This window comes from Lissotriton helveticus, chromosome 7 (assembly GCF_964261635.1).
Source record: "Lissotriton helveticus chromosome 7, aLisHel1.1, whole genome shotgun sequence".
NCBI lineage: Eukaryota > Metazoa > Chordata > Amphibia > Caudata > Salamandridae > Lissotriton > Lissotriton helveticus.
The window spans coordinates 765036722-765056708 of NC_136068.1; the positions used below are offsets into that span (position 1 = coordinate 765036722).

General features: G+C 46.4%; 1 protein-coding gene across 3 annotated transcripts in view; it reads left to right on the top strand.

The window, feature by feature from the left end:
* Positions 1-19987, top strand: part of MEIKIN (meiotic kinetochore factor) — an 836714-nt gene that overhangs the window by 476262 nt on the left and 340465 nt on the right. The gene's annotated exons all lie outside the window — the stretch shown is intronic.

Here is a 19987-nt window from a genome sequence, read left to right on the forward strand (position 1 = left end):
CCCTCCTCCCAAATCCCAGCGTCCTTGAGTCGGATGTTAAACAAATGCAGCGCTTTAAGTAACAGTTGTTCTGTAGTTTCAGTCTGTGTTACCCGCAAGGGGGTAACATTCGCCAAGACAACTACTAGTGGTGCAGCTGCCGGAGGAAGATTAAAAGCAGTAGAGTTAAATGGCACGCCATTGTGTTCTGATCCCTTATTTCCCTGTGGTCCAGTAGTTGTGCTTGGTCATCTATCCAAGGTAAAGTATTTGTGGTTAATGATCTCCATTGGAGCTACTACTGTCACCCCTCTGCCATCGCCCGGTGTACTCGAGATTGATTGGGCAAATTCACCAGATTGATTCCTTGAGTAGACATCATTCCTGTGCGGGGAAGCGATTGCCTTTTGTGGAGCTGGGGCTAGATTATTGGTTGTCCTGGAAACAGTTTGTATCGTTGCTTCATGCAGCAAAGGCTTGGGTTTGACTATATCCCCAACTGGCACCTTAGTCCCAAGGTTGCTGGGTGTAATCACAGGAGCAGATTTAGATTGTGCAAGAAGACCTTCTAATGCAGAGAAACCTGTCTTGACCAGAGATTCAGAATTTGTTGACCGTTCCTCAATTCGACTAAGTCTATAGGAGATAGAAGTGTTGCCAGTAGGTTTTCAAGTCTTCTCCACATTTCCTCACTTGAGCTCGGCCCACCCATGGATGCAATATTAAAATCTGAACAAGCATCTGCAATATTATCTTGTGTGCTGCGGTTGGCGCTTTCGCAGTGACTTGCCTCTGTGGGCCACCGCCCCTTTTCCTTTTTACTGCCGGATCATGAGTCGATTGGTTAGGTATATTGTTTTTTTTAATATAGATCTGGCCGACGTCCGTGGGGGCACACTAGTAGCGGTTTTAATTATTGCTGACGGTAATGAAACAGCGACCTCACATGACCCAGTTGAAGGACTCAGAACGCCACTTGCCTCCTCGTTAGGGGTTGGTGTATTGGAACTGGCAACTGAATAGACTGGAGAACAGGCTGTTGAAACTAAACCCAGGGCTGACCGTTTACTCTGTTGTGGATCCAGGGATAGACGATGCTCTGTTAGTGCTATCTCTTTTTCCAGAACAGACATAGCCCTTAGTATGAATTGGTCGAGGGCCCCCGCCACGCTGCCTCTATTGGGTGCACCTATCCTCTTCACATCATGTTTACTCATCTTGGTATTGTTGACAAAGCCCGCACAGACAATGTATCACTATTTGAAAAATTTGAGGGATATGTTACAAAACTGACCTTGCGATGAAGTCGAGGTTAGAGGGAAGGGCCCAGCCCGGCCTTGTCGGTCTCCATGCGGGAGCCCTGGCCCCCTTTCGAGCGCTCGGCGTAGCGGTGCGCGGCGTTCACCCCGGTCGATTTAAACATCATTTACTACGAAGGCATCCCCACGCATAACGTTTACCACGGTACACTTACCACGCAAACGTTTTTTCAACGTGGGTGCCTTCCACGACCGTCTATACCACGAAAGTACGTTCAGCGTGGATTGGGGGGAGACGTGGTATTCCGTCCAGTCGTGCTGGGGGGGCTGGGGGAGGGTTGGGAGGGGGGCTAGGGGGGCTGGGGGGGTCTCCCCCCCAAAAAATAACAACAATTAAGGAGCGAGTTAGATTTAAAAAAAAAAACGCTGTGTTATTAATGAAGTAAAAGGAAAGAGCCTCCCCCAAAGACGTGCAGTGTACGTCAAAAAAGAAGTCCTTTATTTATTTTGGAAGACGTGTTTTGACGCTTGTTTCCATGGTAGATGGAAGTAAGGGCTGCTGGAGAAAGACGTGCAGGTAAGACGTGGTACAATCCTTCGTTGTAAATTCCAGCGTGGTAAAGCCACTTGCGATGTAAAATTCGCGTGGTTATGCCATGCGTGGAACTTGAAATCGTTGAAAAATCATATATTCGTCGGAGTCCCCTCTGCCTGCAACAAACACCGGACCCTTCAGCAGCGGGAAAAACAGCAGTTAAAACAGCCCTCAGTGGTAGGAAAGCGGTTTGTACTCAATTGCTACAGGCCTATCTGGCTGTCCTAAACCTTCCAGAGTCAGGCATCCGCAGCAGTCCTCGCTCAACGTCCTCACTGACCAAGCCTGTGGCCAGCACGGGTAACATCACGGAAAAAAACAGCAGCAGCTGGGCTCAAATCATCGCTGCCGGATTGCAAGCTGAGCCGCGATTTCGGGCGTGCTCAGCTGGTAGCCTTCCGCGTCAAACAAAAGTTTGCGGCTTCCGCCGCGGCACAGTGAGGCCAGTAGGCTCAGTAGATTGTGGCCCGGTTGGGGGACCAAGTGGGGGCCAGGCCGTCAGCAACTTTCCGGTGGAACTCCAGCTGCAGTGCTCAGCGCTCGTCACCCAAAACGCCAGCGGCCTCTGCAGCCCGTTCGCAGCCTGCTCACTCGCCGCTCCTCCTACCAAGCAGTTTCAAGGGCATACAGTGGTCACTTAAACGAACAAGGATATGCGGATGCTGGCAATAAGCAGGTGCCACTATTAGCAATTAGTTAAACCGTCGTACCTGATATACAGACAACAGTGGCAAAAACGGATTCGGGCACTTTGTATACAATTTGATGTATTATGAAAGACATAATTTATTGCTCTATTTTAACAATGATACAATTGGAATTATATATTGTTTTTATTGTTGAAGTGATAAATCTAGCGATACAATTACACATCATTTTGTAGCGTGACCGTCACATTCAATTGTTTTAATTTTGATACAATAGAAATATTTAATGTTTTTATTGATATCATCACCAAAATGGAATATCCAACAATATAAACATATACTTGTCTGTTTTTGCTATTTATTGATCATGTGTTCATGCATTTGTCACTTTAAATATTGGTATCACTACCGCATGGGATCAAGGCATGTTCAAGCCGAAACGGGCCATGGCAGAGTGTTGTCAGTAAAGTAAGCTGTCATATACACAAATAAAGATTTAATCCTACAGATTTTTTTATTCATTTTTTTTAAATGTATGCGTAGCCTCTTCTCGCAGCTCACAGCGTACTTTACCCATGTAATTCGGTTCCAGGACACTACTTCACAGAAACTGCTCTCACCCTTGTATCGAACTTTCCCTCAACCATGATGCTTTCTGTTTTAAACTTCTTCTAAATATTTTTAAGCAGAATGCATATTTTTTGACTGACTGGAACCATGCATACATTGTGATGGTCTGTAGCAGTGATTTCCTTCAACAGGAATGACACTTTAGGAATACTGAAGACCATGCTGGAAAATGGTTGAAAACAGCGGAAACACCTCTATATGTTTCCTAGCACTGAGAAACATCGAGAAGACAGTATTTCCAGGAACATATGAACAAACATGTGAAGTGTTCCAGGATGCCACTCATTCAAAAAGGATGAAAGAAGCCAATGACAAAACTGCCAGTACAAGGCCTTCTGAGATGTTGGAAGCCCCGGGACTAATAAAAGGGCTTGGTGTTTTTAAAAAAGTTTTCGAATGTAAGCCTAAAATTCTAGTCATTTCTTCTTAGCAGCACGGAAACAAACCGGCAGCCTCTTCCAAACAGCAGTAATCAGTTTTTTGTGTAATTGTTTGTGACGGTTTTTCAGCTGATCTGCCCTGCGTTTCACCTTGGCACCAGGCCTGTGGTGTGGGGTGCGGCAGGTTGCAGACTCCTCTAAAGGCATATGAATACCCCTGTGACGTCACTTCCGGTGACCGCGTCCCCCAAATCTTTTTTTAGGTCGAGGACCGTAGGCTGCGCTTGCGCAGTCTCGGTCAGAGATTGTCACGTTGCAGCATCTTGCCGTCCCGAGCGACCTCCAAATACATGCAGGCATCGGGATCCTCACTTCCGGGCGGAAGTTGAGTCCCGGTCTAGTTTTTCTTGGCCCAAAGCACTTCCGGGGGAAATGTTTAAACTCTGCGTTTCCCACCGGCTCTGTGCTTCTGATCCAGTTCCTGAACCCGTTTCGGAGCCCAGAGAAGCTGCGGACTGTCCTCCGGTCTCCGTTCACCGTCGCACAGAAGCGTCTGCCATGGTCTTCCATCACGGTACCGTAACCGCACAGGAGCGCTGTTCCTGACTATTGCTTTGCCACTAAGAGCTTGACTAGGGTTTTCCTTTTCTTGTTTCCAGCCGCGCAGGAGCGCTGTTCATGACAATTGCTTTGCCACTAAGAGCTTGCCTGGGTTTCCCTTTTCTTGTTTCCAGCCGCGCAGGAGCGCTGCTGTTGTTGCACCATTTCCGCGCAGGAGCGCTGTTTTGGGCCACGCTATAACGCTTACCCTTGGTCTTTCCTTCTGGAGCACTACCGCGCAGGAGCGCTATATTTCATTTGGTCAGCATAGGTTTACCGCGCAGGAGCGCTGTATCTTTGGTTGTTATCATAGCGCAGGAGCGCTTATACTTGGTGGCTATACTTTGGTTACCCTATCACCGAGCAGGAGCGCTTTTTTCTCGTTTTTTGTTTCCTTTCCTGTGTTCCAGAGTCCACACGAGCCTTGGTGAGTTTATGGACGAGGTGCTTCTACCTGCATGTGTTTAGTGGTCTACCCTGAAGGGGGTGGTGTGGTCTGTCCTGATTGGGTCTTTCTTCTTTCCCCAGCTATATCAAAATCCTTCCCTGCTCCTCAACCACCAAGACCTCTTCATTCCTTTTTGGCTCCCTTCCCTGGTTCCATCTCATCCCTGCTGGGTGCCTCTCTCCGCACGGGTCAGGTGGGTACAGGGGCAGTGGCTCTTGTCGTCTCTGTGGAATCGCTTCACAAGCAAAGGTGAGTCTTGTGGGGCATCCAACAGAGATTTAATGATTCTTAGTACGGGCTTGAATCCGCCCATCTTCTCCATTGGCTGGCCTCGTAAATGCTGGCCAGGCATTGGAGGAGAGGGGCGTCACTCCATTCAAGCCCAGTCTTTTTCGGATTCGTGGGCGTGTTTTTTGCAGTCTTTCTCACTGTGACGTCATCCGTCACTCAACAAAAAACACGCCCCCGATTCCGAAAATGTCAGAGCTTTGCGGCAGCCATTTCTGCCCGACCGCGTCCGGCCCTTGCATCCATCCGCTTGCTTCGTTGGCCATTCTTTCCTTTGTTCCTCCACTCTGCTCTGCACCAGAGCGCCAGAAGTCTCCCGGAACCTACAGGACGCCCGGGACTTCCGGCAACAACGCACGCACACGTGGGTCCCGCAAACGCGTTGTTGATTTAGGTAATACACACCCGAAGGAGGGCAGCCTCTTTCCCAGACGTCGAATCAACAACTTATGCTAGCTGCCCCGCCAAGTAATGACCCCCCGGCTGAGGCTTGAAAGCACCCCTTTACATACACACGCCTAAATGACGAGCTGGCGGTTCCATTAGCATAAATGCCCCCATTATAACTAAGTGAAACTGGAGAGATAGGTCCTGGGACGTAGGGTCAGCTGGACCATATACTACTGGGAAAGGGCAAAATGCTGGCCCCACTATTATCTTTACAAGCTCTTGAATGTGAGCGACAAATCAATACTTAATTCAGATTTGTACGGTACCATTTATTTATACCATTTACTTCTTCTTTTTAAATTTTTATCAAACAAATCCGATTGTGTGAGAAAGATACTACATTGGCATTACAATTAAAACATTAACATGAAAGGTTAACACCACAATTCATTATATACACATATATACATTGCATCATTATTGCACCTTTGCTATGCAGCAAATTCAAATCTTCGCATTTGTGATTGGACAAATCATATTTCCACAATGCTTATCAAGGATAAAGTCGCTTAGGAAAAGGAGGTGAACGCCATATAAATGCCACGAAACTTTTAAATCAAAACAATCCAACTGAGACTATACAACTTAATCTGATTTCTAGTCAGTCCAATTATTTGGCTTGTTCTTTCCTATCAAATATCAGTTGCCTCCTTTATTGCGTACAAATCTGAATTAAGTATTGATTTGTCGCTCACATTCAAGAGCTTGTAAAGATAATAGTGGGGCCAGCATTTTGCCCTTTCCCCCATTATAATTAAGGCCCTGTGTAAATGTGTCAAAGCTGCTGCCCTAGAGACCCCCCCCTGAGTCAGCCATGACGCTGCTTCCGGTATAAAGAGACAGGGCCCGAGGGCACCTCTGTACACATAGCCCGAGGCCTTGAAGAGACAGAGGAGAACCAGGATGCGTCTGTTGCTGTTTCAGCTTTTGGTGATGACCTGTCTCGCAGAGGGCAGGCTAGCAAGAGGGCTGCAGGCTAAAAAGAGGCGGCAAGCGCAACTGCTCTCCTACCAGGACCAGGTCCGACTTGGGAGCGAGGGCCAAGGCGTGGAGCTGTTGGAGGTCGAGCCCAACGCCTCAAAGACATGCTGCAGCACTGTGGGCAGAAGTTTTGGAACCTCTTCCTGCTTAGGAGGAACTCGGCCTCGAAGGAGCTGGCTCTGCCCATGAAGACTGATGGGATGCAGCAGGAAAACTGCCGCATGCTGCCCTTCTCCCAGGTAAGAGGCATCTACTGGTGATGGCTGTGTGTATAACCTTCCATTACCACTTCTCTCCCTGGCGTCTTTGCGCACTGAAGCGGACTTCTAACTGCCCGTAGCAATCTATATATCAACAATGGTACCACAGCACAATAATATAACATGATACAAAAGCAGAACATAGCCACATAACACACAGAAACACTTGGCACACTATAATTCAGAGTAGCATACAAAGCACACAATTCCATTCAGCATCAGACTAACCCATACATGACATGTTTATGACGTAAACAAAGGGATTCATTATGGCGGCTCTATCAAAGTTGCCTGATTGTTACAATAATTTCATATCCTTATAATGTTGCTCTCAAATTTTTACGTGGAATCTAACCTTCTATTTGAAACAGCAGGATCAAAGACATTTAACGTATTCGAGTTCTTCAAATACACACTTTTGCCATACCCCGCCTCCTTCTGAAAACAAGAAAGGTGCAACTTCAAAACACGACCTGTCAGAGGCATGCGTTCAAATAATGGTCTCGGCTAGTAGTGACCGAACGGGGGACTACGGCCACGTCAACGCCTTGCTTTTCATTTGCGCCATCTGTAAATCCTCCTACCAGCGCCTTGAAGCAGGCACAGGGAAGTGTGGGCTCTTTTCAAGAACAAGAAATACAGTTGCCGCGTGTTTCTCCGAAGTGTACGCTACAAGCTATGGTTACTTACTGCCTGTTACTGACAGACGCGAGGCAAGATTTCCCAAAAATTAGCACCAGCACAAATTGAATTTGCACTTATGTAATTGCATATCAACGCAACACCTAAACCTCATAATTCTGTAAAGCAATTGGTTTTCTAAGGGGTAGGGGCTCAGCAGTTGATTGGAAGTGTGCCTAGGTCACAGGTTTAAATGCCGGTGTGTCCACTCAGCCGTTCATCCTTCCGAGGTCAATAAAATGAGTACCATTGAATTGAATTTGAATTTTAATGTATTTATAGAGCGCGCTTATACCGGACCGGTTTCATGGCGCTAAAATAGCTGTGAATCAGTGGAGGCGAGAAAGGGGCTAGGCTATTGCAGATCTAGAAAACAGGAAGGTCTTCAATAATTTACGAAATTCCAGACAGGAAGATGAAGTCCTTAGTGTAAGAGGGAGTGAATTCCAAAAAGATGGAGCTAGCACTGCAAATCTGACCCCCCCCGGACTTTTGTTTCTTAAAACGGGGGACTGATAAGAGAGCCTGGTGGGTAGAACGGAGCGCTCTGGTCGGAAGATAGGGAGAGATGGCTTCACAAAGGAAGGCGGGGGCAGTCCCTGTCCTGGCCTGGTAGGTAATGCAGCCCAGCTTAAAGAGCGCCCTCTCCCTCACTGGAAGCCAATGCAAAGACTGTAACAGAGGGGTTACATGGTTAGACCTGGGGAGTCCATATATCAGGCGGGCCGCCTGATTTTGGATCAGTTGGAGCCGACGGATCAGATAGGCCGGCGCACCGTTGTAAATCACATTCCCATAGTCAAGGCGCGAAAGCACCATGGCCATGAGGATGAGTTTGAGTGCAGCAGCAGTGAAAAAACAATAAACATCTGTTATTCAGCGCCAAGATACATTTGGGTGGACGTGCGCTTCATACATGTTATGTAGGACTGATTGTACTGAAATGGTTTAGGCAGGTTGGGCTAAGACGCTTAACTAGTGTCTATTTGACTTTGAGGCCTGGTGCAGTTTGTGTGCAAGGGGCAATGCACAGTATATTTGGCCTCTCCCTCTAAATAGCCAGTGGTCAGATTGGGACAAAAACTATATCTTGCCACCAAAATAAAATTGCACCCAGATCAGGGAACCAGATAGCTAAGAAGTGACCCGCGTTTGCAAATCGGTCTAGTATTGAACTTTTGAGGACACGCTGTATGGGCATTTTGCAAAGTATAGGAGACTGCATGCTTTTATGTATGCTGCATGCAAGGTTTGTTCAAATATCATGGACATCTACAGTAAAAAGCGGCTCACCTGGCCACACACTGCAAAAATACAGGCCCGTGCACTGATCCGATAGACCAGTCCATAGGGCACTGCCTGGTCGCCCTATAGGCCAGCCCGACACTGGAAACAGCTCTTAGTAACATAGTAACAATGCAGGTTAGTCGATAACAACAGACACAGCGCTAAGACCCACCAGTTTCTGCTAGTAAAGCATCACTTCCCCAATGGGAAGGCGATATGTAATGAGGCAGATTGCAGAATGAGGTGTGTTCCTAACTCACTCCGTCCTACATTGGGCCTTGAGTTGTCCACATATTTGTTTTCCAGGCAAAGCCTTCGAGTCCTATTCTTTTCAAAGCCTGCAAATGTTTAAAATCTAATGCTAATAATGTACAAAGAGTGCACATGGCCGGCTTTTTCCACTTAACCATAATGCGATGCTCAAATCGGGATTTGGTTCGACCTTCCATGTGAAGCAATGGCCAGAGAGGAGTCTTACGTAGAAAAACGCATGACAACGCACAACTGTTGACATTTTTAGCTGCCTTCAGATGTGCATTCCCTGCTGGAGGGGCACAGTTGGAAGTCACGGGGGTTGTGTCCTAATTTAGGTTTCTCGTTTTTAGGAAGGCCTTTTCAGCTCCGCAGCTCACGTGCCTTGGCCCTATTATTCAAGCACCAACGAGCGCCAATCCGCAGCTCTACCGCGTGTGGCGCAGTCACTCAGATGACTCTGAGGGGGAGTCTCTTGAAGACGCCGGCGGCAAATATTATGGCAGCTGTTCAGGGCGTGACCACCAGTCACGTCACAGTGACAGCGCAAAGCAAATGCAACCACTAACATTCTCATTTAGACCCATTCGGGCCTGCATAAGCAGGCGCAAATGAAATTAACACCTGTATAAGTAATAATAGCACATAGGAACAGTTGAGGGCAAATTACACCCACTGCTCTGTACAAGCAGGTACCAATGTGAGGTGGTACTCGCACATACAAACACAGCGGAGTAGTATTAATTACAAACATAACTTAGTTGCATCTTCTCACTTCACTTCAGACTGCAATTTTAACCCAGTTTCTAAATGAGATTCAAGTACACCCGGTAAAAATAATAGATGCACCAGGATGTTTTTTAAACCTCTATTTATTGGTCGTGTCCCCATGACCCAGAAGTTTGTAAGTCAAAAACATAACCGTTTCCTAGAATGATTGTTTCTACATATGCACACGCACAGCTGTCAAAAGCTTCTGGACGTTAAACAAAGGAAGGTGGAAACCTCGCCACACCATACTGCTGTCACAACCCCTGACCGCTGCTGACCCACAAAAGCCTTGAATGAAATGCGCAAAGCTCTGAATAAAAAATGTGCACAGACGATAAATAGAGCAGTTTCAGCGGTGGTGGCCTTGCAGTGATGCTCAGAGGAGCCTGGGCTCTCCCGGAGGATATCTCTTTCGTGGAGCTGAATCTGTCCTCTAAAATGCCTTTACATTTTTCTTAGAGGCAGTGGTCGAAGTGGACGGGTCTGAGGGGCACGACATCCCCATCCTTTTTAGGTCGAGGACCGTAGGCTGCGCTTGCGCAGTTCGGTCCAAAGATTTAATGCTTTTTAGTTAGGGGGCTTGAACCCGCCCCTCTTTTCCATTGGCTGGCCTCGTAAATGCTGGCCATCCATTGGAGGAGAGGGGCGTCACTCCCTTTAAGCCCCGTCTTTTTCGGATTCGGGGGCATGTTTTTTGCTTTCTTTCTCACCGTGATGTCATCCGTCACTCAACAAAAAATAAGTCCCCGATTCCGAAAATGACGGAGCTTTGCGGCAGCCATTTCTGCCCGACCTCATCCGGCCCTTGCATCCATCCGCTTGCTTCGTTGGCCATTCTCTCCAGAAGAACTTTAAGCTCCAAGATAACTTCCTTTTAAGTTAAATTTGAATAGTCGTTTTCAAACTTATGCGACCTACAGGCATTTTTTCCACTGGTTGAATCACAATTCGGTTTCGCACAGTGTCACAAATGAAACATGGAATGTCACACAAACAATGGCAAAGTCGCACATAAGCAATCTGAAACATGGCAACTATGAGATTACGTGATTTGCCTACAATCACAAGACGCTGTGCCGACGCCAAGACGCAAGTCTGGTTTCCCAGTTTCCAAAATCGGCAGCTTTGGTCGTACCGCCACATCCTCTCCAGAAAGCTGCATGGGTATTAAAACACAACAATCATGGTCCACATGAACCCTTAAAACTCTAGTCCCTTGTGCCACTGCACCTAGCTGTGGTGAGGTCGTCAAGCTACGTAACATAACAATCTGTCACGTCAGAAAGCTGCGCATAGTTTAAGAATCAAAGCACATCTGCGCGTCGATATGCTGCGCATGGGAGGTGTCCTGATCACAACGCCAGTGTTTCCTGCCTTGATTACTTTGGGCTGCTATATGCAGATATTCTCGCGAGGGTTCGGAGGGGCGTTTCGAAGCCCGCGCTGAATGGGAGCTTTGTGCGCGAGCGAGGGCCGAGGAGCTATCCTAGCATGAGACATCTGCAGTTAAGCAGCAGATGTTCCCAGAACCTGCCGCTGCGTCTGCTGCCTTAATCGCACTCATTTGACGGCTCTCCCCAGTGTAATGCAGCGGCCGCGTATCGGATCCCTGCAGACACTGGAAGCTGAAGGCGAAGGCAAGAAAAGCTTTGACATTCTGTCAGGGGGATGACAGGACAAAATGGTCCGCTATAAACAACGGTTTGAGCCGGGTAATTTGATGCATCGAGTTTCCTAAGCTTCTCCAGATGCCGAACTCGGCTTGGGATGTGAAATAAGGGCAGGGCATTTATTCGGTGATTGGAGCACGGCCTTGTGTAGCCGAGGAATGGAGCCATCTCTATGCAAATGCGGGGCATAATCTACTCTCGAACCTGCTGTTTCCTTCCCGTTCCCAGGGCAGGCCTGGCCTATAGGGCACTCTGGGAGGGCTGGACTGACAGGTCAGTGCGTGTTTTATGGTCTGGTAGGTCCGTTTTCACTCTCGATTTCCATGATATTACCACAGACCTTGCTTGTAGCAAGCACTGATATATAAAGCCCCCTTGCCTTGTGAAACACCTATACATGTCTTCGCTAGTTAAAAACTACCAACGTTCTATATTGCCGCGATTTGCAAATGTGGGCCACTTTTTTAAGCAATCTGATTCGCTAATCTGTGTGTGTGTGGCTCTGTGTGTGTGTGGCTCTGTGCGTGTGTCTCTGTGTGTGTGTGTGTGTGTGTGTGTGTGGCTCTGTGTGGATAGCCTTTTTTTTGTAGGTGGCTCTGTCTGTGTGTGGGTGGCTCTGTCTGTGTGTGGGTGGCTCTGTATGTGTGTGTGTGTGTGTGGCTCTGTGTGGGTGTAAATGCAATAGGTCATGCATTTGCGAGCGATTAAGCTATTGGCATTGGCATTGTAAATGACAATGCCATTTATTTAACGATTAAGCTATTGGCAATGTAAATGACAATGCCATTTATTTATGATTAAAAAAAAAAAAAAAAGCAAAAAAAAAGTCACGAGCAATGCCCTGGCTGTAGGTGTTTCACTGTAGAGTAAGGAAGTGGTTTGCTTAGTTGCAACTAGTCTTTAAATATGCCTGCACATGCTTTTTGAGGGTGAGTTTCTGCATTTGATGAAGCTGGCCTTGTCACCCTGTCGTAGTTTGATATATGGGATGAAAGGTGTTCTGTAGTACCCACGTTAAGCGGGAAATTATTTTAATGTCTGACTTCAATGAAGATTCCTAATGAGGAGAACCAGAACTATAAGTATTTATTTTACACTATAAAACCAATGCAGTAAATATTATAGAGAATCATAGAAACTTCCACAGCCAGCACATCTCTGAAACAGAAGAAATGGATACCTCAGCGCGTCACTGCCTATGGAGGAACAGATCAGCTCCGGTGCCATCCATGCATACATCTCAGCCACACTCATTTTGGTGGTTCAACACCATTGCTTTGCAAGGCCGAAATCTGCGATGTTCAACGTCTTATTTCTAAATACAGCATTCTGTACCTTCTGGAGTAGAAAGGGCTGAAATATAAAGAGGAAAAACAAACCTGCTTAATTGCTGAAGATTCTAAATATCAATGGCTTACTCAAGTCATGAAGAAATGTCAGTCTAGCTAATCCTATCATATGCCAGAAGAGGCGAGGGTGAATAGACTAGATTTAGAAGAAGCTACCTTGAAACTTTCAATCGATGGAGAAGCTGGAGAATAAATGGCCCATTCATATCGTAGCATTTGGGAAGGAGGTCTGGAGGTCAGATTGTCCAAAAAGTCTTGCCTTAAGTTAAATACTGCATTTGCCATCCCATACATAATAAGCTGTTGTAAATATTGTATATTTTGCTTCCTTTCCAAATCACGAACAATTTCGTTCATCTAATTTTACGTGTAAGATTTTTTTTTCGTAGGCTGTCGCCCATTTAGTGGATTGGTTTCATCCCTGAAAACAGGAATTCAGAGGAATTAGTATTGGAACATTTCATAAGGTCTACTTCAAAATGCCTCTACAATCAACAACTTTCCAATCAATATATTTAGGAAAACATCCTTCGAAATGTATCATGTGACATTCTTCTGAAAAAATACATGTGAGAATTTCTTCTCTGGAAAGATTTGTCGACCTGAGGAACCTGTTTACAGTTTCTACCTTTGACTACGTTATGACCATCTATTTTGGCTACTAATAGAACCAGATAATGTATATATTTTTTGGTATTACCGCTAATATTATGTTCAAGGTAGAACACAGTGACTGCTATTTGCTGTCACCATTCACACTGTGCAGATTTGGTAACTGCAGGTATGGTGCAACTGTGATCTTATTCCTCCACTCGTTGTCCACCAATTGATAAACAAATAAAACAAGATCACACATACTGCCTGTTTTTTTAATGTGGAACACTTCTGAATTCATTTCTATTAAATATCTATAAGCGACATGGTGTGGCCCTCAACCTTGAGCCTCAGCTGTCAAACACCAAGAACCCGCTTTGAAGTTGACACATTCTCCCAATAGAGGAACACACTCAGTTTTTCTACTGATGGAGTATGATCAGTAGCCCAATCAGATCAATCAACATTCAGAAGACATCAGAACCACCAAAACACTGCGAGGCCGCATCATTAGCAGACGAGAGCTAAACAGATGCACCTATCAAAACATACAAAAGAGTGTGACTGAGAGGATGCGTTCTCACTTTCCGCCCCAAAAAACCAACTACTTATTTGGCACTCCTGCCTTGAAACCGCATACAAATCAGTGTAGATGAGGGAGCAGGTGGGAATGAAGAATGTACGCAACGGTTGGATCTTCTCACAAACGTTTTAAGATCCCTTGGGTTTCTGCTCTCCCAGCGCACAGCTCCCCCTCCGCACAACCAGGCAGTGTTTCTGCCTTTCGTGAAATCGGACTGTGCCTCGCTCTCGGACTGCTCCTGTTCCTGCTGGTTACTCTTGCCTGTCATTTTTCGTATTTTATTTAGTTCTTATTTCTTTATTTCTTGGTTAATTATTTCTTTATTTTTTTCTCTTACTGATTTTTTTCTCTTTTCTTCCTCCCTCTTTCGGTTTTCTTTCCTTTCCTTTCCTTTCCCTCCCTGCCTCTTCTGCTGTTTTCCCACCGCTGCTGCCCCGTGGCCCCTCCAGCTCCCAGCTGTCACGCCCTCCCTTGACCCCATCTTACTGGGGGCCGCTGGTGCGCCGAAGGCAAGCCCGTGGGTGCCCTTCCGCGACCCGCCTGAATCCAGCGCTAGGAACCCTGGTCCTGCTATCCGCAAACATTACAGCTCCTCAGCTTTCAACACACTCTGTGTCGGAAAGAACAACAACTGCAATTTATCTTCACCTCTCGGCACCCACGGTCCCTTCACCTGCCAAAGCTGCCGCCACTCCTTCACCTTCGCCGAGACCCAAGACCCACCTCCACCCTCCAGAAACAACTCCACCGCACCCCAGACCCTGTAATGCATCCTCCTCAACGTTCGCTCCCTTCAGACACGTCGCGGAAATCTGGGACCTCCTTGACAGCACCACCCCTGACGTCTCCTTCCTTACCAAAACCTGGACGAGTGCCACCTCGGGACCAGACATCGCGATCACCATCTCCGAAGGCTACAAGATCTCCCGGAAGGACCGCCCCAACCACAGTCCGAGAGCGAGGCATCGCCGTCTCTCACAAGGCCGAACTCCATCTGAGCACCTACCATGATAAACCCCGAGACCTGATGGAACACCTCTACTTTAAGATACATATGAACCCGTCCACCACCTTCCGAGGCACCCTCAACCCTGCGCACCTTTCTCCTACTCCATCACTGACATCATCACCCCGCAAGCCATCACCTCCACCGACTACACCTTGCTGGGATACCTCAACTTCCACCTCAACAACCGCCAAGACCCCAACTCCATCTCCCTCCTTGACAACCCTCAAAACATCAGACTCAAACAGATCCTACCAGAACCAACGCACTCAGCAGGACACACACAGGACCCCATCTTCACAGCAGGAAACTCCATGGTCTTCAGCCACACCTCCAAACTCCCATGGACGGACCACTGCTGCATCCACTACGCCTTCTAAACATACATCCCCTGCAGACGCCCACACCAGCTCCAGTGCAGGAATTGGAACAAGATCTCAGACGACCAGCTCACTGCCTCCCTCAGCAACTCTGCTCCACCCGCCACAGACGGCGACCCTACCACTGACGCCCGTACCATCTACAACTGGATCACCAACACCATTGCCCCCCTCAGAAAAACGTCTAACCCACCCTCCAAGAAAGCCAGCTGGTTCTCCACCGAACTCAGAGAATCTAGACAAACCTGCAGACGCCTTGAAAAGCTATAGAGGAACTCCAAAACCCCAGCAGACCGCGACAACTTTAGAGCGGCCATCACTGCCCACTACAAACTCATCAGATACTCATGGAAGAAGGCTCTCCAGGACAGAATCTCCACCCACGTACACAACAGCAAGGAACTCTTTGGCATCATCAAAGAGTTCGCCCAACCCAACAGTGACACTACCGACATCCCTCCCTCCCAGGACCTCTCCAACAGACTCCGTGCCTTCTTCCATCACAAAATCAAAACTATCCATGAAAACTTCGATGACAGCAACCTTCACAAAGAGCCCACACCCACTGTCCCCACACCACGCAGACGACACAGGACAGCTGGACCACCCTAGCATTGAAGACATCCTAAAGACTATGAAGACGACCCACTCCGAGGCCCCCATGGATCCCTGCCTCCACCACATCTACCACAGAGCAGAAGTCATTGCCCCGGAGCTTCAACAAATCATCAAACACTCCTTCAAGACCTCCTCGTTCCCCGACAAATGGAAACATGCGGAGATCAACCCTCTTCTGAAAAAACCCTCAGCAGAACCCTGTTTGCCTTAAGAACTTTAGACCGATCTCCTTACTACTGTATCCGGCAAAAGTAATGGAAAAAAGTCAACTCGCCTCCTTCGTAGAAGAAAACAAGATCCTCAACCCTTCCCATTCACAGCACCGAGACTGTCCTTCTCACTGCAACAGATGACATCTGCTCCCTCCAAAACAGAGGAGAGACTGTGGCCCTCATCCTCCTGGACCTTTCTGCCACCTTCGACAGTCTCACACCACACCCTAGTCCACAGACTCTGCACCGCAGGAATCTGGAACAAGGCCCTCTACTGGATCCGCTCATTCCTCTCCGGCAGAATGCAGTGAGTCAGACTCCCACCCTTCCTCTCGGATCCCACACCGATCACCTGTGGAGTTCCCTTAGGATCCTCCATCAGCTCCACCCTGTTAAACGTCTACACGGCCCGTTCGCCCCCATCATCAGATACCACAGTCTCAACATTGTATCCTACGCAGACGACACCCATCTCATCCTCTCCCTTTCCAATGAACCCAACGTCTCCAAACAAAACTTTCAAGAAGGAATAGAAGCAGTCACCAGGTGGATGAACAACAGCGGCCTACAACTCAATACGGACAAAACCGAAGTACGCCTCATGGGACGACACCTGGTGCCCCCCCATCCTCGGGAACCACCCCTCCCCCACATACCACGCATGCAACCTCTGAATAATTTTGGACTCTGGACTCAAAATGGACCACCAGATGAATGCTGTCACTTCTTCCTGCTACCACACCCTCTGCCTAGTCCGAAAGACCTTCAACTGAATTCCTCTTGAACACAAGAAAACTGTCACCCACTACCTCATCAGCAGCAGACTAGACTACAGCAACACACTCTACGCCGGGATCAACAAGAACCTCACTCGCAAACTCCATAACCCCGCCGCCAGACTAGTCCTCAACCTACCGCACCACTGTCACATTAGCCATCACCTACAGGCACTACAATGGCTCCCCGTCTGAGGGAGAAACACCTTCAAGCTTCTCACCCACACAGCTCTCCACAACACCTGACCCGCCTGCATGGACCACCGCCTCTCTTGCACGCATCCAACAGATCCGTCCACTCAGTCCAGCTCTCTTGGAACGGTAACACGCATCAAGAAGTCCAGAACATGAGGACGTTCCTTCTCCCTCCTCGCGGCCTGGGCCCTCTCCACCTCGACAGACACCAACAGTCTTCAAGTTTTTGAAGGACCTCAGGAGCTTTCTCTTAGAAGAATCAATGTGAACATCCAGAAGCCATGCCCTCCACCCCCACTGCCTTGAGACCCTTTCGGGTGAGTAGCTGCAGTTCATAAACCCTGATTGATGATGTTCTAAGAAAGTTGTTCAATAAGCTGAAGGCTCCTAGCAGTAGCCTCCAGAACCCTAGAAATCATGAGTCAGTGACGAGCAAATGCACAGCGTCAACCGCTCATGTCCTGTTCACTGTCTCAGGTTCTGAATGGACAGTTAATGTGGCCCTGGACAGTCTTTGTGGTAACTAAGGGAGAATGTGGAAACAAATATATTGCTCTCCAGCATTTATGAGGGTGATCCTTCTAAAGTAAATGGTGAATAAATCCACTTAAGGCGAGTGGTATAGGTTTAGAAAGAGGAGGGTGGACCTTATTGAAATCTATTGAGGCACGTTGAGTTTTTGAAGTTTAATATTTTTTTGAGAGTGACACCCTCCGAATGGGGAGTGAGGTGACATGTATGCAATCCGTTACTCAATGGTATTGACCATGGCTGGTAAACAATGAATGTGAAAACTATTACGGCCGCTGTATTAGCACACCCATGCAGATAGATCATTTTGGGATGGCTTTGGCTTAGCCAGTGCATCTAAAGCAAGTCAACAAGAACTTTAAAAACTAAAATAGGAGCAAGCTGACGCTAGAAAGAGGATAGTGCAAGGGCCACATCCTGACAACAGTTAAGGACAATATATAGGATAGGTGACCACAGGGAACCACCTTATGCCCGTGTAACCCTGCACAAAATGCCATGGCTTTAGAACATACTACCCAGCCAATAGCAACTTTAAAAAAAAAATGTTTTTAAAAGCAAGCATTAGCAAAGCCAATAGGTCCGGTGTTGGAAATTTTTTTGTTTTGCCATGGTTTTTGCAAACCTTTGTTCGTGAAGCGGCTGGGTCCTCATTAAATCTAAAAAAAAACATTGGCTAAATGCAAAAGTGATTTTCCTGGTCTCAAAAACGTACACATTGCCATGGTATACCCGGCACTGAAAGACACTGCTTTGTGTGGATGTGGTCCTTGTAAAATGACAGTATGCTGTAACTCATCGTAAAGTCAGTCGGTGACTGAGTCTAACATTGCCCCTTGTTGCATGGTGGAGTAGGTGGAAGAAAAACGTGAATGATAAAATCACAGATTAATTAAAGAAGCCTGGCTGAAAACCCCTATGAGTAACTATGTCATACATACTTGGAGGGGTGGGGGGGTGGGAATCAAACGTTCTTGGCTAACACAGACCTAAAATAGCCATTGGTGTGGGATAGCCTGCTGTCCTCGCTTTTGAAAAAGAAGGTAAGAAAAAAGGGAAGGAAGTGTGACAAAAAAATAAGGAAGAAAGAAGGACAAAACAGGAGGTAGGTAGGCCAAAAATATGAAGGAAGTAAAAAAGGAGAAAGTCAAAATTATGGAAAAATTAAAGAAAGCACAAAGGAAATAGTAGAAAGAGAACAGAAAGGGAAAAAGGGTAAGAAAGAAAAACAAAGGCAAACAAGAAAGCAGGAAGGAAGAATGAAAAAAAGGAAAGAAAAAAAGAAAGTGCAAAAAAGCAATAAAACATGAATCGTGGCAAAAAAGAAAGACAAAAGAAGCAAAGAAATAAATGGAAAAAAAAGGCAAGAAAACAAATAAAGACGGAAAGAATAAAAGAAGCAAGGCAAAACAAAGATAGAAGGATAGAAAGTAAAATACAGAACAAATGAGAGAAAGCAGAAAAAAAGGAAGCAAAAGTAAAAAACAAAAAAGGGAAAGAAGGTGAAGAAAAAGAAAGAAAATACAAAAAGAAAGAGTGAGGAAAGAAGAAAAAATAAAGCAGGCAAGAAATACAGATGCAAAAAGGAAAAGATGAAATTAAAGAAAAAGGCTAACAAGAAAGAGAATGAAAGAAAAACGAGGGAAAAAAGTAATAAAGAATGAAAGAAGGAACAGAAAGGGGAAGTAGGGAAAAATAAATGAACAAAGGCAAGAGAAAGGTAACAAACGAAAGAAGGCAAAACGACAGTAAGAAAGGAAGGAGCGAGTGAAAGAAAAAAGAAGGTAACAGAAAGGAGAAAGAAAGTAAGAAAAAAGGCAAAAAAGGACCAAAAGTAAAGGCGAGGAAGTAAGCTGGAAAAATGGGAATAAAGACAAAAAAGAAATAAATGATAGAAGGAAAGAAAGTTTGAAAGAAAAAAGGAAGGAAAGAGAGAGCATTCTCAGTATAAAATATTGGATACTCAAACCCAAATTACTCCCCACCTATGTTCAAAGAAAACAGTTGCAAATGTGCTGCAAATAAACCGTGATAAAGTTTTTCTTCCTTGCCAATGTTTATTTAAAGAACCATTGGTGAAATAGAGTCCAGGAACACAATATGGTATGCTGTGAAATAGCAGCAGTCCACTTCAAAAAGAATTTACAAGCATATTAGAAAGAGACAGGACGTAATAAAGCTGGAATATGTCCTGTGTTCACTTCAAATATATCCTACTACCACATCAAGCAACACTGGCACTAAAGTGAAATAAACTACCTTGTTTGGGGTTTTGCACATTATGAAACAACAAAATGCAGCCCCTGAAAGTGATGCTAACCAGAAGCCTAAGTAGGCTGACCCATTGCCCCATGCTGAATGCTGTAGTGAGCGGAAACAAAACTGAAATGACACAACAGACTCATGAGTGAAGAGAGGTGGCTGAAAGCTCACTTAGGTAAGTATATTCTACATATTGTTTCAGTACAATCAAAAGGTCTTGGGTAACTCCAGACCTAAAAGGGTAAACAGCCAGTGGATGAAGGATACTGACCTAAAGCCCACTTTTCTTCTATATGTATTTGT